The 26156-nt window shown below is 45.5% G+C and overlaps 1 protein-coding gene and 1 non-coding gene across 2 annotated transcripts in view; one reads left to right on the forward strand and one right to left on the reverse strand.

Moving 5' to 3' along the window:
- Positions 1-26156, reverse strand: part of LOC144483173 (uncharacterized) — a 950558-nt gene that overhangs the window by 300894 nt on the left and 623508 nt on the right.
- trnan-guu (transfer RNA asparagine (anticodon GUU)) lies at positions 20257-20330 on the forward strand. The gene has a single exon. It is a non-coding gene; the product is annotated as a tRNA-Asn (tRNA).

Here is a 26156-nt window from a genome sequence, read left to right on the forward strand (position 1 = left end):
TCAATGAGGGAAATACACAGTAAGTCGGCAAAGATCAGTGGAATGAGGACTGAGTTACACTTTCAACAGAATGCTGTTTTTATAATTGCAAAGTCCTGAGATTGAGAGCAGATAGTTCACATTTGGGGCGTTTCAGTTCTTTGACAGATGAATGCCTGCCGTGTTTTACAAGGTAAGTTCAAAGGATCAGCAATGATGGGATTGGGGGTTTTGGAAATTTGAAGTTGCACGTGAACAGCTTGGGGGACTATTTCATTTATCATCGCCGTCTTGATGGGGGGATGGGGGGGATGGGGGGGGGATGGGGGGGGATGGGGGGGGATGGGGGGGTTGGGAGGGGATGGGGGGGGATGGGGGGGATGGGGGGGGATGGGGGGGTATGGGGGGGGATGGGGGGGGATGGGGGGGATGGGGGGGATGGGGGGGATGGGGGGGATGGGGGGGATGGGGGGGATGGGGGGATGGGGGGGATGGGGGGATGGGGGGGATGGGGGGGGGATGGGGGGATGGGGGGGATGGGGGGGGATGGGGGGATGGGGGGGGATGGGGGGATGGGGGGGATGGGGGGGATGGGGGGGATGGGGGGGATGGGGGGGAAGGGGGGGAATGGGGGATGGGGGGGATGGGGGGATGGGGGGGATGGGGGGGATGGGGGGGATGGGGGGGATGGGGGGGGATGGGGGGGGAAACAATTGTACTTGAAATAAATGGAACATTTCATCGATATGGCATCAAGAAGCAAAATTGCAGTCAATGGGAATGATGGAGGGGACTCTTCACTGGTTGGACTGGTCCTCAGGTCAAATTAAGATGCTTGCGTTTTTTGAAAATAAATCATGTATGCAGCGGCAGCAATTCCTCAAGGCAGCGTCCGTGGCCCAAATATATTCAACTGCTTGATCAATAATCTTAACTTCACCATCAGGTTAAGCCTGGGGATCGTTGTTGATAATTGTCCCCAGCAATTTAGGCAGTCAATTCCGGCAAGTAGCATTGGATGGAAAACATTGGCTGATATGTGGCAAATACCACGCGCGCCAGAAGAGTCTGGGTAATTCCAGATCAACAGCCTTCCCATCGCGTAGTACCCCCACCATCCACGCCCTGGCAGTTGCCATTAACCATCAGAGTGAATGGACCTTCCTTTAAAATACTGTGGCTACAAGAGCAGGTCAGACACTGGAAATTTCCTTGGCTGCCCAACGTCTGTCCGCAAACTGTCAGACACAGTCTGACAATCAGGAGTGTGATGGCATGCTCTCCACCTACCAGGATGATTGGATCTCCAATAACACTCCACATGCACGACATCAGCCATGGATCCGTGACTGGCACTCCACCTACCACTTGAAGCATTCACTCCTTCCACTCTTTGGCAGCAGTGTGCTCCAGTCTACAAGATGGACTGCAGCAACTCGCCAAGCACTCTTTGACAGCACCTTCCAAACCCACAAACCCTACTGGCTAGCAAGAGAAGCACAACAGGGAATGGAAATAATACCATCTCCAAGTTCCCCTGCAAGGCTGTACAAAACGTCAGTTCACACTCTAATAGCAGCTCAAGATTAATTTGGGATGGGTAACACATTCTAGCATCGCCTGCGACGATGAAATCCTTTCAGAGTGTGAACACAAACCAAAATCTTGAGGGGAAGTCACCGTTACCTCGAAATGAGTTAACAGGAATTCGAAAGTACGCCTGGAATAAAACTAGAAGCTCGAGATCCGGGTTCATTATGAGCAGCCAGTGTTTCATATTCACACTGCTCGTGAATTCCGGAAACACAACCTGGAATGAGTAATGAGGGTCACACAGCTCGGGATGATCCAATTTAATGCTAACTAGCTCACCACCCACTGATCTCATAACGGCCCTAGCAATAAAGGAAGTTAGATGCAAACATCGTGAGTAACCAGCACATTACTGTGGGCGGGATTTGGAACCGTCTCTGTCCAATACCTGACTCCCCTTTTAGAGAGAGGACAGAGACAATGAGGCTGCTCATCTTTTGTGTTGTGTGGACAGCATTCCTGGCAGGTTATTGGGAATTAAATATATTTAATATTTTCTCTGATTTATCAGCGTGGTTCGAAACTTACTACTCTCGAGTCTGACGTGTTTCTATGCGATTACGTTTCTGTTTTCTTTTCCAGACCTGATTAATGGAGATTCTGTCACTCAGCGGTTCCCCTCAGATGTTAAAACGGAGGGAGAAGCGGTGACATTGCCCTGTACCTATGTCACCACAGAAAACTGGTAACGGCAGTACTCAGATACACAGCCGGAGTTTATACTCAGTTTATACTGAGGAAAAGCACCTGGGATACTGAGGATGAAACAAATTTTGCCAAAATCCGTTTCTCTGCTGAGCTCCAGACAGAGAATAAATACACCACTTTAACCATCTCGGGTCTGCAGCTGACGGACGCTGCTGTGTATTACTGCACTTTCAGACTCACAGTGGTAAAAAACATTATCGTCGCCTTACAAAAACTGTACACATGAGCTCCAGTCAGCCTCGGGTTTTCTTTTAGTATTGCGGGAAGATGCGGCGGCGCAGTGAGCATCTCAAACACAATAAGAGGAAACCAAATTAACCTCGGACCAAACTGTCAATCAACAGTTACCAGGAGCGGCTCAGAGCACAAACTGCTGAGTCCGTAGGGACGGAAACACCGTTCAAAATCAATTTTGAAATCACCCGTTTCAATTCCAGCCTGCATTAATATTCCGTCCACTGAGATAGGCGGGCCTCAGCTGGATGATAATGAATGGAGGTATCCCCCGCTGGGCTACAGTCAAATTACTCACAGGGAGAGTACTTTGAATTGTTCCCCTGCTGGAGACTGTGTTCGGAATTAATGCTTGGTGTGTTGATGAGCGGCTGTTCCAAAACAAAACATACAGGGTTTCCAATCAAAGTCATTTCGCTCACCAGAACATTTTAAAAGGCATTTGTTCAGACAACAACTCGCACTCAAAGTTCACGTTAATTTGAAAACTCAGTTTTTAGTGCCATTCATCGTGATGGCAAGATCACTGTCGCAGAATAATCACTAAACCACATGGCAACGGGTTTCAGGATACTCATTGGACGAATATCGATTAATCAATCCAGAAATCCCGAACTATTCCAGGTCAACAGCCTTCCTTTCGTGGAGTATTCCCACCATCCACCCCGAATATTATTTGCCATGACATTTCATTTCTTTTGGACTCTATCACTTCAGCCAGATTACACTGCAAGTCAAAACCACAATCTGCAGAACGAGCTGTGTTCGAATTGAGTTCCAATGTTACTATTTACTGCATTCAGCTTGGGCCCAGTTGCTGCTCTACTCCAGTTCAACTGAAGTTAGATTTCAAGATAAAGCTTTAGCATTTACTATGTCACATGGGTATTTAGGATACAGATTTTATCCCTTCCTGCAACTGCTGCTTCGATGTGAATCGTTGATTCACCCCCTCTGCATTTTTATTTCTCTCAATTTACCTCCAGTCCCTCTCTGACTCTTCTGTCCCTCTCGCTTTCACTGCCTATCTCTCCATGTGCTCAAGCTAAATCTCTCTCTCTCACATTATTGAGAACAAATTGACCAAGCAAATTTTAAAAATCTGAATTCACCGTCACAGTCAGCAGACAAAGGGTTACTCCCAATCCCGGGACTGAATCCGATACCATTCTCTCTGTCAGAATAGTAATTTTAATCTATAGCTCAGAGTTTTTCTGTTTCCTATCTGCTATCTCACCACCCACCTCCCTCACAGCACCAATGGTGATGTACGAAGGTGAGGCGGTCGCATCTTGATTCACGGCAGGAGATTATTGAGGGTGTCGTTTAGCACAGGTTTCTAAATATCCACACCCCGACCTACTCAGCATCTGAGTTGTGTGGGGGAGCAGTCCTAATAGATAATTGAGAACCAAGCACTTCACCTTTTCTCTCATTTACCACGCATGTATTAAATCAGATTTTAATCCACTTCCGGTCTTAATTTTTTTTATTTTAATATACCTTTTCAGATCCGACTTAAGAACAGTTTGTCACTCAGCCTCTCTCCTGAGATATAGAGACAGAAGGAGAAGCGGGTACATTGAACTGTAGCGATGAAACGATTCAAAGTGACTATGTATTGCACTGGAGTCGACAACACCTAAGTGCATAGCTGTGGAGGAATACAAACAATGATGAACATAAAGCAGACTTTACGAAAAGCCGTTTCAATGCCGAGCTCCAGATCTCAACTAAATTCAGCAGTGTTACTATTCAGGGCCTGGAACTCACTGGCGCTGTTTTGTATTATTGTGCTTTGGAGGTCTCACAGTGATGATAAGTAATCTCACCTTTGTACAATAACTTTGTTTGGAGAGTAGCTGGGAATTCTTGTGTGTTAGGTATTGGGCAGAATCTCGGGCAGATGCAGCCAGCGACTCTGTCAGTGACTCAAACACATGGAGTGGAAACCAGATGAACCTCGCATCAAACTGTCACCCAACTGCTTCCAGGAGAGGCGGAAAAATCTGCACAATCCAATTAACATACACATACAGAATTATATTTAATAACACAGGTTCTAGGCACACCCTCAATACGCTGCAGCCGAGTGAGTGTGATCAGTGCTGAGTTGGAAGGCAGTTAATGCACCATCCAAAAGTGAGCTATAATTTTCCAACATGAGTAATATTTCTGAGATTGGAGATCAGAGGGAGGGGATGAAATTCTGACATGATCATGGTCAACAGCAGAAGAAGAAACGGTGAATGAAAATATTCCAGCGTGTGGGAGACATCAGGAAGGATGATGGTGATTGCGGACAAACAGATCTTTTTTTTATCACTACAGTCACTAACTTATAAGATCTGCTGGTGTGAATAAATTGTATCTGATTCAGCAGCACAATGTGATCAAACATACCCTGTGAATAGGCAGATGAATGCATGTTCGTGTGGGGTGTGGAGGTTGGGGTTGGGCGGGGTTGGCGGGGGGAGTTGCAATCTTTTTAAGCTAAAAATCCACTTATTTACTGCTCATTTGTGTCACCCACACTTTCTCCAGCGCGCGCGCACAAACACACACACACACACACACTTGTTGTTTTGAGGCCGTAAGCATTCAGGCAACAGAAGACAATTTAGTTACGTATATCAGAAATATTTACTAAGTAACAGAAGATACACTGAGAATCCAACAGTTTGGGGAAGAATGGATTTTAATTATAGAGTCATCCTGGAATCCCTACAATGTAGAAGCGGCCGAAGAAAGTCCCTAATGCCTAAGTACTTACTGCGAATTGTTGGCATGATAAGAAGCGATGTGAGACAGTTTCGATAATGCTCTCTGACACTGCCTTTCTCGAGCTCCGGAATTCCCCTGTCGGAGCAGAAATACATGTCCCACACCAATGCGCCGCTTTCTTAAAGACAAATAAAGACAACAATCTCTCCAATAATACAACTCAAAGACAGAACAAATTGACAATAGCAAACTGATGCTATTGGTGGAACTGCCGAACATGGATCAAGGGGGAAATAGACAGAACTAAATGTGGTTTTGGTGTTGCCTTTCTTTTGAAATCAATCGTTTTCTGATGTTGATTGATGAGGAAGATGGTCAACTGAATGATTTTAGTCACCAATGTGTCCCAGATCATCACGGCGATGAAGCCAAAAATCTACTTAGCCGTTGAAGTGCATGAAATGAAATGTTATTTTTCTCCATGACCTTGAAGAGGACTGTACTCTCCTGTATCCATTCATTGCACAACAATGGCAACAATTGCGTGATGATTCATATCAATTACGAAGAAATCTGGCTGCTTAGATCAGCCAGGACTGCATTGGCCAACCAACGTTGATCATTCCCAAATGCTGATTATCATGTGTTGCATGCTATTCGTTTTCTGATCGAGTGAAGTGTTTACAGAATTCTTACATTCTCTCTTTTATTCTGTTATCACAGCCTCACAACATTTCTGCTCCAACGCTCACACATAGCGAGCACACAAGCGGCTGTGAAAAATTTTATAGGTGAAAATATCGACGTTCATGGACCTCCAGAGAAAGTAATATTTTTGTTGAAGTCTAAGTCCGAAAGCATTTTACAGTCCCATGTTAAGTCAAAGGTTGAACAAAGTCATTATATCACTGTTTAACTGCCTCGCTGCATTGTAATACACAGCAGCGTCCAACAACGAACCACGCTAAGAGGTAAAGTGCTGGAGCCTGAACTACGGCCCACAGTTACTTTAAAGTTCCCTCTATATATTATATATGTACAAACATATGGTATATAGATTACAGCCGCTTACAAACCATATAAAAACAATTTCTCTTTTTAAAAAAAATATTTCAGGCTTACATTAACACTGCAATGAAGTTACTGTGAAATTCCCCTCGTCGCCACATTCCGGCGCCTGTTCGGGACAATGCACCCAACCAACACGTCTTTCAAACTGTGGCAGGAAGCCGGAGCACCCGGAGGAAACCCACACAGACACGGGGAGAACGTGCAAACCACACACGGATAGTGACCCAAGCCAAGAATCAAACCCGTGTCACTGGCGCTGTGAGGCAGCAGTGCTAACCACTGTACCACAGTGCCGCCCCTGTAATTGCAGCAAATACATACTACCTGCCATTTCATCACATAATATTGAGCATGGCCATGAACGCTCCAGGTATTATTTGAAGTTACATTCGAATCGTGTTCATGTGAACTATCGGCTGGTGGCTCTGAAAGGTTAGTCATGGCACGAATCAATTCCAGCCTCCCGGACTACCTGGATCCACTACAGTTTGCGCACCGCCACAACAGGTCCACAGCAGATACAATTTCCCTGCCCCTGCACTCAACCCTGGAACACCTAGGTAACAAGGGCACATATGTCAGACTCCTATTTGTTGACTACAACTCAGCCTTCAACACCATCATTCCCACCAAACCCATCTCCAAACTACGTGGCCTGGGCCTCGGCACCTCCCTCTGCGACTGGATCCTGAACTTCCTAACTCACAGACCGCAATCAGTAAGGATAGGCAACAACATCTCCTCCATGATCATCCTCAACAACGGTGCCCCACAAGGCAGCGTTCTCAGCCCCCTATTATACTCTTGGTACACCTGTGTGGCCAAATTCCCCTCCAATTCGATTTTCAAGTTTGCTGATGACACCACCGTAATGGGACGGATCTCAAACAATGACGAGACAGAGTACAGGAATGAGATAGAGAATCTGATGAACTGGTGCGGCCACAATATTTTTTCTCTCGATGTCAACAAAACGAAGGAGATTGTCATCGACTTCAGAAAGTGTAAAGAAGAACATGCCGCTGTCAACATCAACGGGGACGAAGTAGACAGTGTCGAGAGCTTCAAGCTTTTAAGTGTCCAGATCACCAACAACCTGTGCTAGTCCCCCCATGCCGACGCTATAGTTAAGAAAGCCAACCAATGCCTCTACTTTCTCAGAAGAGTAAGGAAATTTGGCATGTAAACTACGACTCTCACCAACGTTTACAGATTTACCATAGAAAGCATTCTTGCTGGTTGTATCACAGCTTGGTATGGCTCCTGCTCCGCCCAGGACTGCAAGGAACTACAAAAGGTCGTGAATGTAGCCCAATCCATCACGCAAACCAGCCTTCCCTCCATTGTCCCTGTCTGCATTTCCCGCTGCCTCGGCAAAGCAGCCAGCATAATTAAGGACCCTACGCACCCCGGACATTCTCTCTTCCACCTTCATTGTTCGGGAAAAAGATACAAAAGTCTGAGGTCACGTACCAACCAAGTAAAGAACAGCTTCTTCTCTGCTGCTGTCAGACTTTTGAATGGACATACCTTGCATTCAGTTGATCGTTCTCGACAACCTCGCTATGACTGTGACACTACATTCTGCACTCTCTCATTTCCTTCTCTATGAACGGTATGTTTTTATGTACAGCGCGTAAGAAACAATACTTTTCACTGTATGTTAATACACGTGACAATATTAAATCAAATCAAATCAACATTTGAGAAACAGGAGATAGTTCAGTGAAGCAACTCAGGAAAGCTTTAATAACTTGATTGAATTTTTTGAGGAGGTAAATAAGTGCGTTGATGAAGGTAGGGCAGTTGATGTCATATACATGGATTCTAGTAAGGCGTTTGATAAGGTCCCCCATGGTCGGCTTACGATGAAAGTAAAGAGGTGTGGGATCGAGGGAAAGTTGGCCGATTGGATAGGTAACTGGCTATCTGATCGAAGACAGAGGGTGGTGGTGGATGGAAAATTTTCGGACTGGAGGCAGGTTGCTAGCGGAGTGCCACAGGAATCAGTGCTTGGTCCTCTGCTCTTTGTGATTTTTATTAATGTCTTAGAGGAGAGGGCTGAAGGGTGGATCAGTAAATTTCCTGACGACACCAAGATTGGTGGAGTAGTGGATGAGGTGGAGGGCTGTTGTAGGCTGCAAAGAGACATAGATAGGATGCAAAGCTGGGCTGAAAAATAGCAAATGCAGTTTAACCCTGATAAATGTGAGGTGATTCATTTTGGTAGGACTAATTTAAATGTGGAATACAGGGTCAAAGGCAGGGTTCTGAAGACTGTGGAGGAACAGAGAGATCTTGGGGTCCATATCCACAGATCTCTAAAGGTTGCCACTCAAGTGGATAGATCTGTGAAAAAGGCCTATAGTGCGTTAGCTTTTATTAACAGGGGGTTGTAGTTTAAGAGCCGTGGGGTTATGCTGCAACTGTACAGGACCTTGGTGAGACCACATTTGGAATATTGTGTGCAGTTCTGGTCACCTCACAGTAAGACGGATATGGAAGCGCTGGAAAGAGTGCAGAGGAGTTTTACCAGGATGCTGCCTGGTTTGGAGGGTAGGTCTTATGAGGAAAGGTTGAGGGAGCTAGGGCTGTTCTCTCTGGAGCGGAGGAGGCTGAGGGGAGACTTACTAGAGGTTTATAAAATGATGAAGGGGATAGATAGATTGAACGTTCAAAGACTATTTCCTCGGGTGGATGGAGCTATTACAAGGGGGCATAACTATAGGGTTCGTGGTGGGAGATATAGGAAGGATATCAGAGGTAGGTTCTTTACGCAGAGAGTGGTTGGGGTGTGAATGGACTGCCCGCAGTGATAGTGGAGTCAGACACTTTAGGAACATTTAAGTGGTTATTGGATAGGCACATGGAGCACACCCGGATGATAGGGAGTGGGATAGCTTGATCTTGGTTTCAGATAAAGCTCGGCACAACATCGTGGGCCGAAGGGCCTGTTCTGTGCTGTACTTTCCATGTTCTATGTTCTAACTTGCAGACACCTACTAAAGGCGAGGTTGGGTTTAACTGGCACACTTTTGCTTTCCACTTCGGCCTTGGGTACATGTAGGCACTCGATTACTTTCTGCTCTCGTTGTAACCCTGCCTCCCTCTGGACGAGAGTCACTTGCTGTGCAACTTGCTCAATGAAAGCTTCTGCTGCTGCATTCATTCCAAGCAACAACCCACAGCGTGATCAATGAAGTTATTGCGTTTTAATTGGCCTAAGTGAGGCTAATTATTAGTTGGCTGAAGGGGTGCATGATCAGCCTGTGATTGGACACGGTGGGCATAGTAAATTCCGACTTGTTGTCTCGATGGTGTTGACATCTGCTGACGCTATTTCCTATTAATAGAGTCATCATAGAGTCATAGAGCCATTGTACCCTGACCGGCCGTCTAAGGTGTCAATTACTCATGGAACTATCCTTGTCATTAAGAAATGTTTTGATAGCTATATCGCCATTTGTTCAGGATGAAATATATGTATAAATACATGTATATTGGATAAAAATTAGAAATGCATAATCTACAATTCCTTTCCAGAATGCTCACATCCCAAGGATGAAGGAAGCAGTCAATGTTGAAGTCCAGCTAGATTATTTTATCGGATTCGCTGCGTCAGAATTTAGAGACGACGTTAGGATTATGTAAAGTAGAGTTACTGGTATGGAGTCATAGATGTTGGACATCAAACATTGGAAATGACTAGATGTGCTAAGATTATTTTCATTTGAGCAAAAGACGATTGAGAGGAAATTCAGCACAACTGATGAAAATCATGAGGGGTTTAGATTGAGCAGATGGGGAACATATGCTTCGATCGGGAAAAAAAAGGTTTAATTAGGATGTCACTGTCATAATCTGATTGAAAAAAGAGTGAGATTGGAGATGGCTTTTTTTAATGTACTAATTCATGTGACTTGAAATGATCTGTTAGGAAAGGTAGTCGAAGCAGATTGAACAGTACCAATCGAAAATCGATTGACATATTCTAAAGGGACAAATTTGTTCCAATTTTGGGTGGGAAATGCAGAAAATGTAGCGAAATCGATAGATGTTTCAAAAAGCAATATAGGTAACATAGCTAATGAGACGCTTTCTAAGATGAGTGCTAGTGTGATTCAGTTCAAAGGAAGTGCGTTCTTCCTGAAAGTTTGCAACCTCCTTCTAACCACAATGAAACTTATCGGGTGCCAAAACAGGCCGCAGTCAGTTTTTGTATGAGAGAATCATTGGGTTCTATCACTGTGTCGAACTGATCTTGCGAATCCACAAATGTACAGTGCAGTGTCACTCAGCTGAAGAACAGTGATGGTTAAAGTTGATAATTTTGTCGATTTGTTTAGTTCAGAGGTGAACCGGTTCCCGATATTTTTGGCTTTTCCCCAATTGCCACTGGCACTTCCCCACACAATCATCTCCGGGGGGTCGCCTGGATACTTTCGGTACCAGTACAGGTCATACCAGGTTGCTGTTGTCGAATAGCTACATTCAGTTCTGAAAGTCTGTCCCATTTTCAGAACGACTGATGACCAATCTTGGGACACAGAATCATCGTGGCTGGTAGCTAGTTGATAGATTGAAAGAATAGCTTTATGTTTAATGGTGAATTATTAAGAACCAATGCTTTTGTTCAAAGGTTTGCACCAGAACAGCCCGTGAACACTTACCGAATGCTAAGTAGGTGAGGGTAAGTAAAAAGAAGAATTTGAAATGCATGATATCAACCAATCCCAGCCACATTCGGTCTCTCGAATTTGATTTGATTACCAAGATTCTCTGCTTTGCGGGGAAGCTGATGGAGTGTCTTGTATCTTACACTGAGAAGGTCGCAGTAATATTTGCCAATGAGCAATCGAATGTGCCGGTTTAAACAAATCAGCAGCATCCAATAACCGCCTCTGAAACGAATTAGCATACGAAAGAGAAAGAGGGAATCCAAAGTTGATTGGATGATAATATATGACGTTAATTAATTCCCGGGATGTTGTTCTCGCTGACTTCAATCCGATAGACACATGGCTCTTATAAAATATTTGATATAATGCCCCAGCAGGATATTCAGTTTTATAGGGGTAAATTCCGATAAGCGATAAGTCGAATCTTGCCAGCACACGCATATCCAAAACCCAAAAATATTCCTCACGAATTCAACCCACACTCACCTCATACATATTGTTATATTGAATCTCCCTGCATGCACCATTATTCAATTATACAGCATTCCCTGCTTTATAACCTTTCAATGTTAATTATGTATTGTGAACTTTTGCTGATTTGGAATCTTTCCTTTATTTCAGGTCTTCAGGCGAATACTTTGTGCTTTAAAATTCCTCTCTTCCATTACCGGAAATTAAATAATTTCACTCCCATCCATGATTTCACGAAGGGAACCGCAAGGCATCTAATTCAACGTGTGAAATGGTGGAGACGTTCTCATGGGGGAACAAATATTCTATGCATTGATCCAGGAAGGGTTTACCCCGCTTTCTAGTTGACTCTCCCCTCGAACTAAACGCAAGTTCTGTAGAAGGGTCATTTAGACCCGAAACGTGAATTCTGTTTCTCTCCACAGATGCTCCCAGACATGATGAGTGTACCCAGCATTTTCAGTTTTTATTATAACTCTACTCTCTATCTTGTTTATCTTCCCACATTGTGGCAGTGCTTTTGGCACAGAGAAACATAGTAAATAGGAGCAGTCGAAAGCCATTCGGCCTTTCGAGTCTGCTCCGCAATTCTATATGACATAGCTGATCTTCCAAGTCAAATCGGCTTCCCCCCATATCCTTTGATCCTGTCAGCCCCAAGTGTTGTATCTAACTCCTTCATTACAAAATATTTTGGCCTAAAGTGCCTTCTGTGGCAGTGAAATCCACCGGCTTACCACTCTATGGGTGAAAACAATTCTCTTCATCTCAGTCCTAAACAGTATAACTGTTACACTTAGACCCTGGTTCTGCATCCACCTACCATGGGGAACATCCATTCTGCATCCATCCACCGAAGGGTGAGGAGTCATGGAGACGTATCGTGCAGAAAAAGGCCATTCGTCCCGATGAGTCTGCACCGAAAGTAACTACCCCTAAATTCGCGTTAATCCCATTTTCCAGCACTTGTCCCATATCCTTGCATTTTAAGGTGTTTCGAGTGTTCATCCAAATATCTATTCAATGTTGTGAAATTCCCGCCTCTACTATTTTCCCAAGCAGTGCATTCCAGATTCCCACCTCCTCCGAGTGAAAACAATGCTTTCAGATATCCCCTCTGAATCTGTTGCCGATAGAGTTGAGTCATTTTCGAATTTCCTAGGTTTCTATGAGATTCTCTCTCATTTTTTCTCAACTCCAGTGAATACAATCCTAACCGACTCAATCTCTCCTCATACGTCCGTCCTGTCATGCCAGGAATCAGCCTGGTAAACGTTTGCTGCACTCCCTCTATAACAAGAACATACGTCAAAGATATGGAGACCAAAACTATACACAATACTCCAGGCGTGGCCGCACCAAGTCCTGTATGATTGCAGCAAGACATCCTTGCTCCTGTACTAGAATCTTCTCGCTCTGAAAGTCAAGATAACATTTGCTTTTTTTAACGCCAGATATACCTAATGCTTACATTCAGTGACCGGTATATGAGGACACCCAGGTTTTGTTGCGCATTCCCCGCTCTCATTTTATAGGAGGCTCCTCCGTTACCTGTCACCGCAGAAATGCAATATGCTCCCAAAGGGCTGCACTGTGGCCATGAATTAAAAGTAACACCCAACATATGTTCACGTGGATGATAGCCAATTTCTGTATGCTGTATGCGCTAAGAAGCTGATGGTTTTTGGACAGCGTTTTACGTCTCCTCCCGCCCCCGCTCCTCCGCTCCCCACAGGAGATGTTTGGTAAGATTTAACTTGGTCCACGTTGACAAATATCTGCCTCTTGATGCTGAACTCGATGTACCCGTCGGGAAAAGAGCTACGGCGTTATTTCGGTTCATGAAATATGGATGGAAAAATCACAGGCCAATACTTAGGACAAATATTCTGATTTATGAAGAATTGCTTCTAATCTCCGTGTTGTGGCTGTAAAACATGGACTACTTAAAACAATCAAGAACAAAACAATGCTGATCTTCATTTTTTGTGACATACCAGCGGCATCTCCTGGAAGGAATGGATGCACAGTGCAAGAATATACATTCAAAAGCAAGTCTCCCACGTTCTCTGGTACTCATAGAAACAAGCAGCAGAATTAGGTAATTCGGCCCTTCGATGCTGCTCTGCCATTCCACATGATCACTGTTATTCCCCTATCTTAATACCATACGTCCACACATTTCCCATACCCGTTAGCGGATTGAGTGTCCACAAATTGATCAATTTCCTTCCCAACTATATTCAGTAACTTGTCCTCCACAGCGTTCTATAGTAGATAATTCCATTGGTTTACCACTGTCTGAGTGAAGAATTTTTTTCTCAACTGACCCAGCCTGTATGTTGAGACTGCGACTACCTTCCTCGTTCAAGACACCCATCTCCCCCACGCAGCCAGTGCAAACATTATCCCAGCCTCCGGTTTGTCCAGCACTGTTAGAATTGTATGCTTTACAGTGCAGTCCCCTCTCATTCTTCTAAATTCCAGAGCAGACAGGCCTATTCGATGCAATCTTTCCTCATACAACATTTCTGCCATTCCAGGAATCAGTCTGGTGAACATTTGCTGCACTTTTTATACGTATATAAAGAGCATGAGGATAGCCAGAGAGAGGGTAGGCCCACTCAACAACAGGGGAGGGAATCTACGCATGGAGTCAGAGAAAATGGGCGATGTACTAAATGAGTACTTTGCGTCAGTATTCACCAAAGAGAAGGACTTGGTGGATGATGAATCTGGGAAAGGGTGTGTAAATATTTGAGTCATGTTGAGATCAAAAAGGAGGAGATCTTGGGTTGTTGAGAAACATTAAGGAAGGCAAGTCCCCTGGGCCTGATGGGATATATCCCAGAATGCTGAGCGAGGCAAGTGAAGAAATTGCTGGGTACTTGAGAGAAATCCTTGTATCATCAATGGCTACAGGGGAGGTCCCAGAGGATTGGAGAACAGCCAATGTTGTTCCCTTGTTTACGAAGGATAGCAAGAATAACCAGATAATTACAGGCCGGTAAGCCATATGTCAGTGGTAGTGTGGAATTGTATGAACTAAGCAGTAGCATGCTGGGACAATTGGTCAACTCTCTGGTAGAATGTAAGAACGCTGACCAAACTATTTCAAAAAGCCAGACCCCTGTAAGATCTGATAATGCTGACTCCACATAACTTAAGACATGAATAAGACCAGAGAAAGTCAGGCTCCCTGGCCTCAAGAAGCCCTGATGAGATTGACTAGGCCAGTGTGACCAAGACCAGATAAGGTCAGAGATGAAGGAGTCACCGTCCTTTTTCTGTTACGTCAAAGGACAAGATAAGGTTAAGAATAATCAGACAAAGAGTTCTGGGAGATCAGTAAGTTAAAAACTGATTAATGATATTGCTTACGATTCTATTACTAATCGAATTCCTGAACATGTTCTGGTAACGAAAACTGATGATGATTATGTGCAAATACTGAACTGTTTCTCTGTGTAATTGTGGACGTGTGGAAGAATCAGGAGTTGTACCAACTGCTCTCTGACCCCAAGTTTCAGCCATATACTGCATGCAGTTATTCGTAAATAAATGCTTGTTATATTGACGAAACGAATTTTGTAGAGTCTATCTTTCACAGTCAGGAAGCAGGAAAAGTTTCCACTTCAACATTTGGCACTGCGAGCGAAAACCAATACCCTGAGTGAATTCCGTGGGGGACTGAAGAAGTGATCGAGCCACGACCCGGAGGGAAGAGACGGACGCCAGCACAAGGTAAGAATCACCTTGGTCTCTCTCTCTTTCTCTCTCGGATCGGTGCTACGACCCCTCGTTCCTGACGGAGGACGCGAACAGATGATGGTATTCAAATCTAAAATTAGACTGTGAGTAGATGGTTTAGGGTCAGGAACCCGATTGTGTTTCGGGTTAGAGACCCGATTGTGTCTCGCCTAAGGTCAGAGACCCCTTGATCTCATGTTGCATCCGGATCAGGGTTACACAGGCTTAGTTTGGGTCAGGGACCCTGTGATTTGAATATTTTGGGTCCGGGACCCTGTGATTTGATTTGGTACCAGGAATTCTTTTTTTTCACGTTTTTGCCAGGGGCACAGTATACTGACGTTATGGGACAGACTTTAGACAAAACGGGGGGCAATTCTCCGTTGCTTTTTATGTGTTCTGAGTACCCTACTCAGGAACGTAATTTATGTCGGTTATCTGCCGCACTAAATAGTAAATTAGGTACCGATATTTGGCCACTAGGCGGCACATGGAACTTGGCAAATTGTGTTGCTGCAGAAAAAGCTATTTGGGAAAGAAATGCAGATTGCAAATGGAAAACTTTAATTTCAAAATGGAAAAAAAGAGTCGACTAGGCGCCATCAACAATCAATATTAATGAGTTGGAGGGATAACGCCCGCAAAACAGGGATTGCTGAATGCGTGGACGTGATGCCTAAGGATTGGGAAACTTTAAAATTAGAATGTGGACTTTGGGATAGGAAGCATCAGGGGACAAAACGACAGGGTGGGGGTACGAAATCATCGGGTGATAGGCAGGTTGGCCTCGCCCATCAGATTAAACAACAGGAGGATCCTCCCGGTTGCTCTGGCATGCCGCTCTTTCCCTATTCAGGCGATACTGAGGAAGAGGAGGAGTTGGCCCCTAGACCCTCCCTTTATCCGCCAGTCCCCACTGCTCCGTTGCCACAGTCCCAATCCGAGCCCCCCCCCCCCCCCCCCCCGGCACCTTATCCCACCACTGCCACTGATCCCCTTGCTGCCGCTGATCCCATATCATCACGCACCCACTCACAAACGCAAGCCCTGTCTGTGGAACAGTCCTTCACCTCTCTCAATCGGGCTCTTCATGATCTATCCTTTCAACCTAAGTTGAAGGAGGCTTTTCCGCCACTACCGCCCCCTGCAAATTACCCTTTTAGAAGTCTCATCAGCCCCCGAGCTGGTGCTGCCGACAACCAATTCGTTGAGGTGTGGCAGGCCTTTAAACCCCAGGAACTCTGCTTGATCATGGCCCACTGTCCGTCCTGTAAAGACAACCCAGAGGGGTTTACTGAATATTTGAGACGCACTGCGACCATGTACGGTGCCACTGCACGGGATCAGTATGCATTGATTTATTCCTCACTGCCCCCGGAGTGAGGGGAGAAATGGAAAAAGGAATTAGGAACTCACGGGGCCACGTGGGAGGCATTTAACAACGCACACGTTTAACAACGGAGGAGGTTCAGCGCTTTAACGTTCCCGGCGCTGAAACGGGCTCTCCGGAAGCCCGTAGACATCTGCAAACTCCTTGACTGTAGACCTGCTCCTAAGGAAGATGGTAGAGAATTTTCTGACCGCTTCTGTGGCGTCTACACTCTTTACTCTGGGGATCGTGCTTTTCATGACGAAAAACAGTCTCCCCGATTTAATGCGATACTGATGCAGGTTTGCCTGACCGCATAGCATCTAGCATTATAACTAATAACATGGACTGGTCTGACAGTTCGAAATCTCAAATGAGACGTGCTGTTTCTTACTATTGGAGCAATGGCCGCGACCGTGGGGTCTCTCATAAAGACACTACGCCTAGAATTAAGTCCGAATTTAACCAACGACCCTCTCGAAGGAAACCTCCTAAATATTCGGCAGGTCAGGGATCTCAGACGTATCCACATCACTGTCGCCCAGATTGCACTGACCCTACGGGATCTGGTTACCGCTCGCATGCTGATAGCCACCACACACCGCGCACGGAGGATTTTGACTGCGCTCCTCCACCTCATCCGGTAGCCAGAAATAATGACACTTGCTTTAACTGCCAGCAAACGGGACAGTGCGCTCGGGACTATCCGGCTCCCCGCCGACACGGTCGATCTCATCCCCGTCGACAGACGCCCTTCACCACCTCTCGCCACTACTGACTAGCCCGGTCCAAATTTCCGGTCTTCTCGGGGGACCACTCTGCCGAGCCCACGGCTACGATTTACGTCGAAGGTGTACCTATCCCCTTCCTGATTGACACTGGCGCCACTAATTCTACGTTAAACTTGACATTAATTCAGATGCATAAATTTGCCCTTTCTGATAAACGTGTGGAACTTACTGCGTTCATGGGTGCGGGTGCTGTTTATCCACTAACAGAGCCACTCTCTGTTCAATTTAAGGGCCGAAGGTGTTGCATCCCTTTCACGGTTAACCGGGCCCTCGATGTCAACCTGGCCGGACTGATTTATTATGTCCCTTGCAGGAGGAGATTGTTTGCCTTGATGACGGCATAACACTATCCGTCATCCCGCATGCCCCGCTTCGGAATTTCCCACTTTTTACTACTCCACAGTGGTGGTCGGTTGATTTTGAGCCCTCCCACTTTTTCCTCCCTTAGATAGAGCTAATCCACATGTAATTCTTTGCTATGATCAGACGGGATGCTCGACTGAGTTAGAGACTATTTACCGGGACGCCCTTCGAACCCAACTAACCATTACCTTCGTTGGCCTGGCCAAGGGGAAAGAGGGTTCTGCCTTTCTTGTTGAAGTTCCCCAGGTACCCTGGCATCAGTCGGGACTCGTGCACCTCACTTGACTCTTACTGTCAATGAGGGCTACAGTGCCAAATCCTTGGGACTTTTGGTAGCGGCCCTGCGGGAGAAGGCTGATCCTTTCTTTACAGGACGACAAGCCTTCCCTGAGGCACTTTGGAAAATTTTCCCCAACCACTTTATCTAACTTGTACATTGAACAATCATCGAGCCATCCAATCTCCGATATCGGGGGTTCCCTTGGATTTGTGGGCGGCCTCTAAACACGAACAAAGAACAATACAGCACAGGAACAGGCCCTTCGGCCCTCCAAGCCCGCGCCGCTCCCTGGTCCAAACTAGACTACCCTTTTGTATCCCTCAATTCCCACTCCGTTCATGTGGCTATCTTGATAAGTCTTAAACGTTCCCAGTGTGTCCGCCTCCACCACCTTGCCCGGCAGCGCATTCCAGGCCCCCACCACCCTCTGTGTAAAAAACGTCCTGCTGACATCCGTGTTAAACCTCCCCCCAATTACCTTGAACCTATGACCCCTCGTGAACATCACCACCGACCTGGGAAAAAGCTTTCCACCGTTCACCCTATCTATGCCTTTCATAGTTTTATACACCTCTATTAGGTCCCCCTCATCCTCCGTCTTTCCAGTGCGAACAGCCCCAGTTTACCCAATCTCTCCTCATAACTAAGCCCCTCCATACCAGGCAACATCCTAGTAAACCTCCTCTGCACTCTCTCTAAAACCTCCACGTCCTTCTGGTAGTGTGGCGATCAGAACTGGGCACAGTATTCCAAATGCGGCCGAACCAACGTTCTATACAACCGCAACATCAGACCCCAACCTTTATAGTCCATGCCATGTCCTGTAAAGGCAAGCATGCCATATGCCTTCCTCATTACCCTCTCCACCTGTGCCGTCACCTTCAAGGATCTGTGGACTTGCACACCCAGGTCCCTCTGCGTATCTACACCCTTTATGGTTCTGCCATTTATCGTATAGCTCCCCCCTACGTTAGTTCTACCAAAATGCATCACTTCGCATTTATCTGTATTGAACTCCATCTGCCATTTCTTTGCCCACATTTCCAGCCTATCTATATCCTTCTGTAGCCGCTGACAATGTTCCTCACTATCTGCAAGTCCAGCCATTTTCGTGTCGTCCGCAAAAATACTGATCACCCCTGTTACACGTTCTTCCAGATCGTTTATATAAATCACGAACAGTTGGTCTTACCGAAGTACCTCCCATCATTATTAAAGTTAAGTCTGGTATGTCCGTGCCCTTCATTTCACAGTGTCCTTTAAGCCCCGAAGCTGAAGAAGGAGTCTCGATCATGATCCAATCTTTCCTTCAACAAGGAATTTTGGTGCCATGCCAATTGCCCTGTAACACCCCAATTCTTCCAGTTCCAAATGTAGGAAGACCTTCCGAATGGCGTTTGGTCCACGACCTCCGCCGTATCAATCAGATCGTGGAACCACTACATCCTATTGTCCCAAACCCGGCTACTATCCTTAGTGATATCCCACCTGAACCGACTGTTTTTGCAACATGCCTTTTTTGCAATACCCCTCGCCCCTGAATCACAGTATTTATTTGCCTTTACATTTAAGGGCAAACAGTACACCTGGACTCGGCTCCCTCAGAACTTTTTTCATTCCCCAACCCTATTCTCGCAGGCACTGCACTCCGAGTTAGCGACATTAGCACCCCCTAGAGATTCACTATCACACAATATGTTGATATTGCCAGCCCTGATTTCGTCGCCAACCAGCACAGCACCGTTTACCTGCTCACCCGTCTCCATTCATGGGGTTATGTGATCCCGCCCACTAAGATTCATAAAGGCCAACAGCAAGTCAAATTTCCGGGGGTTCTTCGAAGTGCGACGGAACATTCCCTTACACAGGAACATATTATTCCCATATTGCAGACCCCACTTCCTACCACGCCTCAGCAGATGAGAGCCTTTTTCGGACTAGTTAACTTTTGCAGACAATGGATTCCGAATGTTACTGCCCATACTCAAGAACTTACTCCTTACTCCTCTCAGAATGCTCCTATTAAGTTTGAACCACCCGATTCGGCAAAGCAATCTTTTGCAACTCTCAAGGACGCCCTGATTACCGCCCCTGCGTGTTGGCAATGAGTTTGTGGGCGTCAATAAAAATTGTGTAGAATTGTAAACAGTGCGGTCATGCTGCAGTTCTGGAACAGGCTTTGCAGAAATAGAATTGTGGTCATTGACACAGTAGTTTAGAATACATTTAACAGTTATTACTGCAGTCTCTGTGGCACAATTGGTCAGCGCGTTCGGCTGTTAACCGAAAGGTTGCTGGTTCGAGACCACCCAGGGACGGAATTTTACTATTTTCTCACCATCAGCATTCACAGGCAAACTGTTGCGTGTTGGCAATGAGTTTGTGGGCGTCAATAAAAATAGTTTTCAATTGTTGCCGGCTGCACTGTTTTCTGGTGTTACCAACATTATTCAATGACGATTGACTTCAAACATATTACATACAACATTATATACATGCTTCCATTATTCCATTAAACTTAAAAATTACAATCGAAACATGGACTTGTGGCTGAGCATTTGTTCCAATTCCGTTTCCCTGCTTCCATTCATTCCTGGATAGATCATAAATTTGTCGAACCCAGAGTGAAATCTGTTCAATGATGGAGCATCAGAACCCTCTGGCTCGAGAATTCCGAAGATTCACGAGGCTTTGAGTGAAGCAAATTCTCCTCATCGCACTCCTAAATCATCAGCGCCTGATCCTGAGATTGTGCTCCCGTGTTTTAGATTCCTGGATCAGGAAAAAATAATGCCTCAGCTTTTCAATGGTACCTATTCTTTCTCGTGAAAGCTGTTGAGATTTTCCAGCATTTTCAGTTTTTGATTCAGATTACAGCATCATCAGATTTTGCTTTTATTCTGTCAATAATAAATCAAATCAAATGAAATCAAATCAGAGTCTAGAGTGCTCACGGTCGCACCACAGAATCAGGAACACGGCCGCCAGTTGCAAACATTCGCTCAAGGCATTTGGTTTCCTGTTCTAATGGTGAGCACTCTGCACTCTGGATCCAGCGATCCGAACTCCAATCTCGTCGGAACCTTGCTTTGCTTTGCTTAATCCGCTGATTGATTTGCTGGGGGATATTTCGTTTAAATTTTTCACAAAGCATGAATCGATAGGACAATTTGACAGCAGTTCAACTTCAATTGCTGTGCACATTGCTGAGAAAGTGCGTGTGTATGTGTGGGTGCGTGAGAGAGTGAGACAGCCCTGAGAAAAAGGCCTGCTGCTCTAAGCCAGCGGCTGTCGGTTCCATGGTGAAATGGTCCGCTCTCTGGACTATGAAACAAGGAAACTGGATTCTGGTCTCGGTGGAGCCACTGTTCCCATCGTTCTAACTCTTATTTAAAATTGGGACAGATGACTTAGTGAATGATTCAGGTTGGGGGAACTCCTGTCCTCTGTGCATTTTCTGGCACACTGGTTAGCACTGCTGCCTCACAATGTCAGGAATCTTGATTCAATTCTGGCCTTGGGTCACTGTCTGTGTGGAGTTTGCACATTCTCCCCGTGTCTGCGTGTGTGGAAGGAAGATGAACACCCGGCGCGCAATCTGAAGATGTGCGAGTAGGTTAATTGGCCATAATACATTGCCCATAGTGTCAGAGGGACTATCAGGGTAAGTATATGAGGTTATGGGGATAGGACCAGGGCGCCATCGTTTTCAGTGCAGGCTCGATGCGCCAAATGGCTTCCTTCTTCACTGCAGAGATTCTATGATTTTGCCGCTCAGCATTTTGTCTTCTTGAACAATCGTCCTCTGGGGCTGATGCAATGGCGCCAGGAGAATAATTCGTTGCATCGTCTGCAATGTGATTGTGGTGGAATTTGCTGAAATTATCTCAGACTATAAAATTCCATTTTCTGAGAAAATGTTAAATAAAATGTCCTTCAGCAAACCAATCATCTGCTTTAGCAAAGGAAAGGAATGTTTCATCCAGATCTGAACTGGGATTACTGCATCCAGAGTCCAGAGTGCTCAGCATTGCACCACAGAACAAGGAGCACAGCCGCCAGTTGCAAATGGTCACCCAAGGAATGTGACCTGTTTCATTCAATGTGGCAGCAACAGCAAGTGGGTCAAATGCGTTGAGTGACTATTTGCAGCTGTCTGCTGTGTTCTAGGTTCTCTGGTCTAATGGTGAGCATCTGAATATAGCGAACAGCGTTTAAATTTAGGCGGATCCTTGGTCTTCTTTGCCATTGCTGAGGATTGATTTGTTGAAGAACCTTTTGTTTAAATTTCTCACAAAGTAGGAATCAGGAGAACAATTTGTCAGACAGGTCAGCTGCTTTTACAATGCACATTGCTGAGCTTCTGGCGACAGATGCTTACATCAGCAATGTTCTTTTCATTTTTTGCTACTCTTTAACTCCTCTTTTGAAAGAAAGGAGCGGTTGGTGTCACATAATAACTATTCGTCTGGAAAATGGCAATTACTGAGCAAGTGTGTGTGTGTGTGTGTGTGTATGTGTGTGTGTGTGTGTGTTTTGGGAGAAAGGCCTCGTGACTTAGGTCAGAGTGTTGTCGGTTCCATGGTGTAACACTTATCACTCTAGACTCTCGCCGTCCCACCTCTTGTTTAAATTCGGACAAATGAGTGAGTGAATATCACCTTAGGTTGACCCCCTGCAAAATATTTATTGACTTAGTAACATCTTTTGAAATGATTAATCTTCATTTTGTTTCATTTCATGTCAACCAAGGTGACACGAGCTTGTATCTTATTATTTAAAACCTCAGCCCCTTCACTATTTACACAGGCAAAGTACAGTCGAAAAAAACTGATCCGCACTGCACCAAAAAAAAGTTGCTGCAGTTCTTGCAAATCGCACCTCAAAACAGAATATGTTGGCAACACTCAGCAGGTCAAACAGCGTCTATTGAGAAAGAAATAGAGTGTCTGTTTCGGATCGCTGACCCTTTATCCAAACTGGAAGAGTTTAGAGATTTAATGGTTCACTAACAAATACAAAGTATAGGGATATACAGAGCGAGAGGAGGAAAGGTCAAACAACCTTTTTTTGGATGGAAGGCTGAAGTGATTAAATGGCAATCGGGATTAGTGTTTCCACTGACACAACCTCCCAGATCTGGGTTCAAATTTCGCGCAAAATGAGAAGAAACCTTCTCGCTGAATTAAGCACTAAACACTACGACTTCCTGGGAAGGCAAAGATTACTTTAACTCAGAAAGCAGTAACTGTGAGATTCATACAGCGGGATGGAGAAAGACTGAGTTTGAGCGGTGGCACTGCCGGACGAATGGAAAGCTGGAGTTTACCCAGGAAAGGGACAAGTTTTAAAATAACAACGCCCGACGTAGGGCTCGACCCTGAGATTAAAAGTCTCATGCTCTACTGCCTGAGCTAGCCGGCACATGTCGCCGTCACTCCATATCCAAAAATGCGTGCAGGCAAATAAAGCGTTTCCATCTGGTGTCTCAGCTTGTTCTGATTCCAAAGTTTACAATTAATCAATCTACGGAATCCCTGAGGTGACAATGCATTCCTCTCAATCATGAATAACTTCATTCATATCTTCCACTTCTTAGCTTCACCTCCTTCCAATCATTGCTAACTCCTCTTACATCATTCACCTTAATATTTTTGATCTAAATGCTCCAACCAGGTGGGGAAACAGCGTTTCAGTGTGTCCGAAGTCAAACTGTCTCGGCATTTTCAGACATTTTAAACAATCCATTCACCTCTCATTATTCTAACCTGCAGAGAAAACAGACTCATCGCACTGAATCTCTCCTCCCAGGACAGCCACATCATCGCAGGAATCAATCCAGTGAACCTTGATTGAACACAGACAGCGAGAGAATCGAGGGACCACAAACCAAAAGAGGGAACCGTGATCGATGCACTGACAGAGAGACAGAGAGTGAAAAGTCTGAGACAGGTATACAGCAACAAAAAGAGACAGGGAGGGACAGAGAGTGGGTAGACAGCCAGAACCCAACATACACACAACAGCTGTCTGAATCCTGAAGAACGCAGTCATCTGAATTGGTGAATAATAATTAAGTGAATGTCTGAAAGCATAGTCACCTTTTGAAAATGTCTTGATTCTTTGAGACTGTGTTGTGCTGACAGAATCCCTGCAGTGTCTGTTCAGGTTTTCAAATCATACCCCATGTAAACCAATCCTGCCACGTGCACGGGAAATAGACTAACAAAATTCTCGTCTTGTCCAATGCGAAACAACAGCTCAATTGCCCAGGATGTGAACAGGGACCTCACGCAAGCTTGCAGATTTTAGCACCCACAGCGGGAATCATACCCTGAGACCAATAGACAGTCGTAGAAGATGCAAGTCAACTAAATATATTTTCATTGACAGCCAAAGCGGATCATACATCTGCACTGAAAGATGATCATGCTGGAAAAATCTCAGGAAGTAATACAGAGTGTGCACAGGGAAACAAAGCTCATCTTTCGCCTCCATGACTTTTCATTAATACTGGGAATCGTTAGAAAGGCAGGAAGTTTAAAAGAAGTGAAATCCAGCAGGGAGAAAACATATCTGAGCTGTTAGAATTCAGCCAAAAGGACCAAAACTTAAATCGAGCCTTGCAGCGGTGGAATTTGAACTCTCAACAGAAACTGGATGCGTTAATCCACGCCTTCGACCGCTCAGACACGCTACCACAATGATAGATATACTAATCAAGCAATTTACTGATATTCTTACTGAAATACATTGGCAGTAATGGAATTGGGAAAGGCCGTCAGGAACTTGCACCTTCACTTATTCAACTACCCTGAACTGTTCGAAAAACAAGAAATCATCTCCAGTCAGAAACACCATAAGCTGCAATAAAGGGCCGGCACGATTTAAACTGTGCTTATCCTCGTCTGCTTCCCAAACTCCTGATGTGGAGATGCCGGCGTTGGACTGGGGTAAACACAGTAAGAAGTTTAACAACACCAGGTTAAAGTCCAACAGGTTTATTTGGTAGCAAAAGCCACACAAGCTTTCGAGGCTCTGAGCCCCTTCTTCAGGTGAGTGGGAATTCTGTTCACAAACAGAACTTATAAGACACAGACTCAATTTACATGAATAATGGTTGGAATGCGAATACTTACAACTAATCCAGTCTTTAAGAAACAAAACAATGGGAGTGGAGAGAGCATCAAGACAGGCTAAAAAGATGTGTATTGTCTCCAGACAAGACAGCCAGTGAAACTCTGCAGGTCCACGCAACTGTGGGAGTTACAAATAGTGTGACATAAATTCTGATTCTAGGATCGCATGATAAAGACTCAGGAGGAAAAAAGCAGAAATATTTATGTGAAATAGTGTGACATAAACCCAATATCCCGGTTGAGGCCGTCCTTGCGTGTGCGGAACCTGGCTATCAGTTTCTGCTCCGCGACTCTGCGCTGTCGTGTGTCGCGAAGGCCGCCTTGGAGAACGCTTACCCGAATATCAGAGGCCGAATGCCCGTGACCGCTGAAGTGCTCCCCAACAGGAAGAGAACAGTCTTGCCTGGTGATTGTCGAGCGGTGTTCATTCATCCGTTGTCGCAGCGTCTGCATAGTTTCCCCAATGTACCATGCCTCGGGACATCCTTTCTTGCAGCGTATCAGGTAGACAACGTTGGCCGAGTTGCAAGAGTATGTACCGTGTACCTGGTGGATGGTGTTCTCACGTGAGATGATGGCATCTGTGTCGATGATCCGGCATGTCTTGCAGAGGTTGCTGTGGCAGGGTTGTGTGGTGTCTTGGTCACTGTTCTCCTGAAGGCTGGGTAGTTTGCTGCGGACAATGGTCTGTTTGAGGTTGTGCGGTTGTTTGAAGGCAAGAAGTGGGGGTGTGGGGATGGCCTTGGCGAGATGTTCGTCTTCATCAATGACATGTTGAAGGCTCCGGAGGAGATGCCGTAGCTTCTCCGCTCCGGGGAAGTACTGGACAACGAAGGGTACTCTGTCCACTGTGTCCCGTGTTTGTCTTCTGAGGAGGTCGGTGCGGTTTTTCGCTGTGGCGCGTTGGAACTGTTGATCAATGAGTCTAGCGCCATATCCTGTTCTTATGAGGGCATCTTTCAGCGTCTGGAGGTGTCTGTTGCGATCCTCCTCATCCGAGCAGAT

Source organism: Mustelus asterias, unplaced genomic scaffold, assembly GCF_964213995.1.
Source record: "Mustelus asterias unplaced genomic scaffold, sMusAst1.hap1.1 HAP1_SCAFFOLD_47, whole genome shotgun sequence".
Taxonomy (NCBI): Eukaryota; Metazoa; Chordata; class Chondrichthyes; order Carcharhiniformes; family Triakidae; genus Mustelus; species Mustelus asterias.